The 8,455-nt window shown below is 43.6% G+C and overlaps 1 non-coding gene across 1 annotated transcript; it reads left to right on the top strand.

Annotated features, from left to right (window-relative positions):
* Positions 1-5,018: 5,018 nt before the first annotated feature.
* Positions 5,019-5,091, top strand: trnas-gga (transfer RNA serine (anticodon GGA)). The gene has a single exon. It is a non-coding gene; the product is annotated as a tRNA-Ser (tRNA).
* The last annotated feature ends 3,364 nt before the right edge of the window (positions 5,092-8,455 follow it).

The raw sequence follows: 8,455 nt of genomic DNA, 5'->3' as shown, positions 1-8,455 counted from the left end.
TCTCCTAAGATGGCCTACCACTCAAAACCCACTGACACACTGGGCAGGGATCACTGTCATCCTCTTGCTTGGCTGCCCACTGAGAAGCATTCAGTGCCTCTAATGTGTAGCATGATGGCCCACCAGTAGTCTCACCTTCACAGATCTCCATTTCCCTTGCGTCTCACCAATCACAGTAGCCACAATGATCTAGAGCACACTATCTCTGAGAAAGGGCATCGGCATTGATATGTTGAGACCCGGCCCAATGAACGACATTGAAGTCCTCTATCCACCGTGCTAACTGTCCTTCAGTTCCCTAAAATACATCAACCACTGTAGTGCAGCGTGGGCTGTCCGAATTGTGAAAGGCAGTACACAGGTGGTATCAGAAATGCCTTGTGGGCAAAATGACTGCCAATAGTTCACGTCTAGTCATGAAGTACTGCCTCTCACTTTTATTGAAGGTTCAGCTAAAGCAGTGCTTCTCAATTATTTTCCGTCACGCCCCCACCCCCATTGCAAAAAGAAAACAAATCGCACCCCCCCCCACTCTTCCTTTTGACTATAAATATTATAATCTGTCTATAAAATTATATGTACAGCTCTGCAGAACATTGTACACTTATTTACAAACAAAACAAAAAAAAAACGTGAATATTGTTCAACTTACAACAAATAACGTCAAAGCGCATCAATTTTCCTTTATTAAAAAAATCCTTGTTTAAACTAAACATTTTTGAATAACTTATTGCACAAATTGAGAGTGAAAAATCTAATTAAAATCAATAACCTCAAATTCAGTTCAGCAACATTAACTCGGGAGCACAGTACATAAAAGACAAAAATTAATAAATCTGCTATGGTGTGGGATTTTTTTGCACTGAGCAGTTTGATACGCTACCTTGTATGATGCTAACAGTTAACTGAAGTAGCTTTCACAAAGTGGATGATTGTCGGCAATATTCGTCACACTTTCATTGAAGAAAATCCGTCGGTTTATCAGCATGACTGGGGTGTAACGTCTTTAAGTGATTAATTTATTTGGCTTCATGCTGTCCTCTGCCAACATTTTTAGACAGTAAACACACCAGTCTTTCCTGCATACACTTTCCTTGTCTTGGCTTTTGGGTGACTTTCTTTTTTCTGGTCTTCATCTCTTCACCTTTCTGTTCATCCCTGTTACCATTTTTTTTTCCATGTTGTCTCTTTGGGGTTCGCTGACTGTACTTCAAGTCACCTGCTCTGTCCCTGCACACACTCTGACAATGAGAACGCCACTGCCAATTACTGTAATGGATGAGCAATTACACTTTATTCTAGTACGGCAAAAAAAAATGTTCCCCAAGGTCACACAGGTTGGAGGAGGAAAAAAAGTAGCTTCAAGAAGAACAAAACAATTAAAATTCAGGATTTAGAAGACATTGAGAAAAATTTTGAATGTCTGCAAATATGGTTCACATAAGCTAATAAGCAAGAGATAAGTCAAAATAATTTAGATAAGGGAAAAGTGAAAAAAGGAGTGCAGCAACTGCAGACTCTGTATCTCCTCCTATGACACTCCGAGGTTCCTTGGTGGAATATGTCGGGATGACACCAGTGACTGGGTACCCCCATATCCTCCACAAGTCAACCAGCAACCTGAGAAACTAAGCGGCAATGACGATGACCAGTGGCCCCCTCCTCCGCATGCAGAACCGGCGCTTCCAAACGCTCCGCTCCCTTCCCTCGACACACAAGCTACTGCTGCTCCCTCCTGCTCTTAGCATGTTCAGATGGCTCCTGCTAGCAGCTTGCCACCTCCTGTCATGGGACAGGAAAAATGGGTCCCAGGTCCGCCATCATCAGCAGTTACCAGACAGAAGGCCAAGAGGGATCCAAACTTCCATTCCAATGATTAAGTTCCCCGGCCTGGACGGTCAACCCTTTCTGGCGTACTGTCACATGACCCGGAAATGAAGGAGGCAATAAAAAAGTGGTCACATCCCAATGAAGGTGGGCGAAAGATGTTTTGAGGTGTCCTCCTGTTTGCCCGACAGTGGAGGCCCATTTGCAGTGAAGTCCACAAACCTCCACTCCTCCATCTTGGAGTAGAGAATTTTAGCAAATTTGTTGCGATAATGGAACAAAGCAAAGCAGCGCAAATTTATTTTTAAAGCCCATTACATACACAAGGTAACTCAATGTGCTTTATATGACTAACATTGAAAACAGGGAAAAAAACAAAAATGACAACAAAATATATACATTAAAAATAAAAGTGCAATTAAAAACAGTACAGTGCAAAAAATATTAAAATTAGAAATGCTACAGGCCTCCAAACGAAAGCCAATATGACACCTTAGATTGTTCACTGCCGCTGCCAATCTCTCTTTAAAACACTGCAACAGTTGTAGGAAGGAGAGACAGAAAAATGTTGTTGACATGAAGTTCAATGGAACAATGACTTTATTAAACATATCCTCCAAATGCAATGCTGTTAATAATTTGCATTGTTGTGCTAATTTATACAAAACTATAATATGGACAGGAAGCTTTTATTTCACAGCTTTCACAAGCAACACATTTTCATCATATTTGAAACTTTCACTTTCACCTTTACTAACATATACAGTGAAGAAAATATATTGCAAGTTCTCAGACGTAGAAATCATGGAGGGGTTTGAAATTTTCATCATAGGTGCATGTCTACTGTAAGATAATCTAAAAAGAAAAATCCAGATATCACAATGTATGATTTTTAACGATTTATTTGTGTGATACAGCTGCAAATAAGTATCTGAACACCTATCAGCTAGAATTCTGACCGTCAAAGACATGTTAGTGCACCTTTAAAATTCCACCTCCACTCCATGTATTATCCTGAATCAGATGCATAAAGACACATGTCCACCCCATATAATCAGTAATCAAAACTGGATGTTACAAAAAGGAGACGACAAGCAAAACAGTTGCAAACAAAGTGTACATGTTTGTTCATGTGCGTGTGCATGTGTGGAAGATTGCTGAATACATGTGTGGTCATCATTTCTTTAACAGGCAGCAGTTCTAACAGTTCTGGTGATTAGATGTTTTTGTTCTTGTTATCTCCTGCTAGGAGGCTGCCACTTTATCTAGAGCAGAGAAAAGCATTTCTTTATTGGAAGCAGATGTATGATAATTATGATCACAATTATTCTTATAAGGGTCATGAGCTGTGTTGCTTTTAGACCAAACATATCGTTTTGCATTGTGGGCAAAAAGTTTGATTTTGGTTTCATCTGACCAGAGCACCATCTTCCACAAGTTTGGTGTGTCTCCCAGGTGGCTTGTGGCAAACTTTAAACGAGATATTATGGATCTGTTTGAGAAATGGTTTTCTTCTTGTCACTCTTCCATAAAGGCCAGATTTGTGCAGTGTCCAGCTGATTGTTGTCCTATGGACAGACTCTCCCACCTCAGCTGTAGAGCTCTGCAGTTCATCCAGAGTGATCATGGGCCTTTTGGCGGCATCTCTGATCATTCTTCTGCTTGTTTGAGGTTAAAGTTTAGACGGACAGCTGGGTCTTGGTAGATTTGCAGTGATCTGATACGCCTTCCATTTCATTATGATTGCTTGCACAGTGCTCCTTGAGATGTTTAAAGTTTGGGAAATCTTTTTGTATCCAAATCCGGCTTTAAACTTCTCCACAACAGTATCTCAGACCTGCCCGGTATGTTCCTTGGTCTTCATGATGCTCTCTGCTGCACTGACAGTAAAGGGGCTGAATAATATTACACGCCCCACTTTGCAGTTTTCTATTTGTTAAAAAAGTATAAAATATCCAATAAATTTCATCCCACTTCACGATTGTGTCCCACTTGTTGTTGATTCTTGACAAAAAATTTTAATTGTATATCTTTATGTGGGGGCACTGTGGATCAGCTGGTAAAGCGTTGGCCTCAAAGTTCTGAGGTCCCATGTGTGATCCCAGCCCCGCCTGTGTGGAGTTTGCATGTTCTACCCATCCCTGCGTGGGTTTTCTCCTGGCACTCTGGTTTCCTCTCACATCTAAAAAAAAATGCAACATTAATTGGATAGTCTGAATTGCCCCTCGGTGTGATTGTGTGTGTGGCTGTTTGTCTCTATGTGCCCTGCGATTGGCTGGCAACCAATTCAGGGTGTACCCCACCTCCTGCTCGTTGACAGCTGGGATATGCTCCAGCACTCCACATGACCGTCGTTTTCAAAGAAGAGAACATCTCAGAATCGAAGTGAAGTGAAGGGCCATATTACCCCATTGTTTTGAGCCATATTAAGATGATAAGTGGATCACTTCTAACTAACAGATTCCCCGACAGACGGACGAGGAACCCGATGAAATATTCAAAATGACAGGCCTCAGTCAAATTGACAGGTTCAATTTCCTTACTCTTTTCCAAATCTTGTGTATGTAGCGTACTCAGGAGGACCTATGCCGGGTCAATTAAGTACGTCAGCGGTGCCCAGACGCCGGTAGGGGAGGGGGGCTCCTTTCTCCTCCCCACCCGCTCACCTCCGGGTCGGGGTTAACGCCAGCAAACAAATAACAACGGCAACAAACAACAACAATGCCAGCGGACAGCAACAACGCCGGTGAACAACAATGTCGGCGAACAACAATGCTGGCGAACAACAACAATGCTGGCCTGTGCACATCGACACATTTAGCACCCCTGACTTACGTACTTTGTGAAGTTATTATGACGCGTATCATTTGTTACGTTCTGAGAGAAGGATTATGTCATCGGACAGCAACTGAGATTTTATTCATCCTACTGCTATTGGACAAGTTGTTCGAGTTTGGTGACTATACGTCTAGTTAGCTAGTTGGCTCGTGTTACATGGTACTAAACTGTCTTTGTACTTCTATTTTATAGTTTTGTGTTGGATTGTATTGTGTGTGTGATTTTCTTAAACGCGATACAGGTGCATTGTTATATTTTGCCGGTTTGACCAAGGGAATTTATTCTAAATTCCCACGTAACATAACCTATCTGTCATTTAAATTATACCTCCATTAGCTGCCAACACCTTGAGAGGCCCCGTAGCTCAGTGGTTAGAGCACTGGTTTGGAAAACTTGAGGTTGTGGGTTCATATCCCACTGGGGCCTCCACTCCCTGAGAAGGGTTACGTCAGGGAGGGCATCTGATGTAAGCATTGTGGCAAGCTGTGGTGACCCCGAAAGGGACAAGCCGAAAGAAACACACACACAGCTGCCAACACCTTGAGATCGCATTCCTCCATCAGCTCACTCAACAGACGAGCTTCCAGATGTGGTATGTATTTGTACTTCCAGGTCCGATTGATCAGGCTAACTTAGGCCCCTGTGTCAAATATACCAGTGACAACATAACCATTCATAATACATATTAGCAGACAGCTTTTCCCAATTAAATGTGCCACTCTCTCAGCTGGGGGTGTGTTATATGCTATTGAACCAGCTAGAATGGTAGAATGACTCCATGACAGGTTTTCAATTTTATCTACAATTGGTTGGGACTGGGGCAAGTGGCCGGTCACAGGTCATCTGACAACTGTGACCAGGGCGAGTTTCCCGCCAGCTTACGTCTTTTTTGACAACCGACTGACCGTTATCCCTGTGAAGCAATTTTGACAGTTTGGCAGCCTTTGTTCGGTGAAGGCAGGACAGCCGTGTTGTTCCCTCTTTTTGGTAGAGATGGTTTTGAACTGACATTTGTACTAGGATGAAGGGCAAAGTTTACAAAACAGTGGTGAGGCCGGCCATGATGTACGGATTAGAGACAGTGGCACTGAAGAAACAACAGGAAGCTGAACTGGAGGTGGCAGAAATGAAGATGTTGAGGTTCTCGCTCGGAGTGACCAGGTTGGATAGGATTAGAAATGAGCTCATTAGAGGGACAGCCAAAGCTGGATGTTTTGGAGACAAGATTCGAGAGAGCAGACTTCGATGGTTTGGACATGTTCAGAGGCGAGAGAGTGAGTATATTGGTAGAAGGATGCTGAGGATGGAGCTCCCAGGCAAAAGAGCGAGAGGAAGACCAAAGAGAAGGTTTATGGATGTGGTGAGGGAAGACATGAGGGCAGTTGGGGTTAGAGAGGAAGATGCAGGAGATAGGCTAAGATGGCAAAAGATGACACGCTGTGGCGACCCCTAACGGGACAAGCCGAAAGGAAAAGAAGAAGAAGAAGAAGATTTGTACAGTAACATGATAGTGGCTGGAGGTTCTGTACCTGTGTATTGGGCTGCAGCCTTGACTGTTTCATTGATTGTACCATCTGTGTTCAGGGCCTGTACTTACGCTGCCGGCTTTTGCATTTCTTCGTTTGTATCGCAATGAGAATCTTCTTTAGAGTCACCTGGCTTTTTAGACCCACCTCACCACTTTGAGCATAGATGGATTTGGTTGGTTTGTTACGACCCACTACGCCAGTCACTCTCATTTGAAAACTGTACGGGTCTGGTCAGTCATGCCTCCAGATATAAAGTTACAGGTGAGTTCTGTTTGTAATTATGAGTGTACCCCTTCAAGAGTGGAGGGGGGCGGTGTAACTTAATAACTTAATATTAACTTAACTTAATATTAACATTCCAATAAAATAAAAACATATACCAGGGGCCCAATGCAGCCCAATGGGGGAACAAGCTGGTACAATCTGTAGGCCGGTCCCAAGCCCGGATAAATGCAGAGGGTTGCGTCAGGAAGGGCATCTGGTGTAAAACTGTGCCAAACAAATATGAGCGTTCATCTAAAGAATACCCTACCAGATCGGTCATGGCCTGGGTTAACAACACCCACCCACGGCAAAGTTAACCTGCAGGGCGTCAGTTGAAATTCAGCTACTGTGGGTCGAAGACAAAGAAGAAGAGGAAAGCGTATTTGTCGGCAGAAGAAGAAGAGGTATGCACAGAGCCGACAATTGAGTGTAGGGACTTTGTGTCATGACCGGGGCTTGAGGGCGGACCCAAATGCACGACTCCAGAGGCAAGCAGAGTAGAGTACAGAAAGCCTTTATTCGGTCCGTGGTCAATGATCAGCGAGTCAGTCAGGAAAAGCACCAGTATCAGAAGTGGCAGGCTTACTAGGATGGTCAGGGAACAGGCGAGGGTCGGTACACGGTAGGTCAGGTATACCGGAGTGCGGGAACGAGGCATGGGAATCAACGATCTGGCGGAGGACTAGTTGTCCCCCGTGCCCTATAAGTACTGGGTGTAATCAGCCGAAACAGGGTGCAGGTGTGTGTCGACTAATCTGCTGACCACAGCTAGCCTGGGGAGGATGCCAGGAGCATGAGACTTTGAATGTTGGGACTATAACAGGAAAAGCTCAGGAGTTGCTTTACACAATGATTAGGGGAAATGTTGATGCATTCTGCATTCAAGAGAGCGGGTGGAAAGGTAGTAAGGCTAGAAATTTAAGAGCACGGTTTGAATTATTTACCATGGAGTAGTTGGGAAGAGAAATGGAGCTGGGGTTATTTTAAAGGAAGAGCTGGCTAAGAATGTGCTGGAGGTGAAAAGAGTATCACATCAAGTGATGAGGCTGAAACTTGAAATTGAGGGTGTGATGTGTAATGTGATTAGCGGGTGTGCCCCACAGGTTGGCATGACCGAGAGTTGAAAGAGAAATTCTGGAAGGAACTAGATGAAGTAGTTCAGAACATCCCAGACACAAAAAGAGTTGTGATTGGCACAGATTGTAATGGACATGTTGATGAAGCAAACAGAGGCGATGAAGAAGTGATGGGTAAGTACAGTATCCAGGAAAAGAACATTGGGGGACAGATGGGGGTGGAGTTTGCAAAAAGGAAGGAAATGGCAGTAGTGAACACCTTTTTCCAGAAGAGGCAGGAACATATAGTGACCTACAAGAGCAGAGGTAGAAGCCCGCAGTTGGATTATATTTTGTGCAGACGATGTAATCTGAAGGTTACTGACTGTAAGGGAGTGGTAGGGAGAGTGGAGCTCGACAGCATAGGTTGGTGGTGTGTAGGATGACTCTGGTGGTGGGTAGGAAGATTAAGAAGACAAAGGTTAAGCAGAGAACCATGTGGTGGAAGCTGAGAAAGGAAAAATGGAACATATCTAGAGTGAAATCTTGTATGTGTCAAGCATACCAGGAAAAGCTCATCCATGCTTTTTTCTCATGTAGACTTGACTACTGTAATGGTCTTCTGTCTGGACTCCCAAAAAAGAGTATGAAACAGCTGCAGCTCATTCAGAATGCTGCAGCTCGCGTTCTGACCAAAACAAAGCGGTCAGAGCATATAACTCCAATCCTAAAGTCCTTGCACTGGCTTCCAGTCATCTTGAGAATAGATTTTAAAGTTCTGCTACTAGTCTATAAATCACAAAATGATTTAGGTCCTGAATACATGAAAGAAATACTTATGGAATACTAACCCAGTAGAGCTCTGAGATCGACTGACTTAGGTCAAATAGTGGAGCGCAGAGTCCAAAGCAAACATGGTGAAGCAGCATTTAGCTATTATGC

Source organism: Syngnathoides biaculeatus, chromosome 15 (assembly GCF_019802595.1).
Source record: "Syngnathoides biaculeatus isolate LvHL_M chromosome 15, ASM1980259v1, whole genome shotgun sequence".
Classification (NCBI taxonomy): domain Eukaryota; kingdom Metazoa; phylum Chordata; class Actinopteri; order Syngnathiformes; family Syngnathidae; genus Syngnathoides; species Syngnathoides biaculeatus.
The sequence above is the reverse complement of the archived record's forward strand: the minus strand, read 5'-3'. Positions and strand labels throughout refer to the sequence as shown.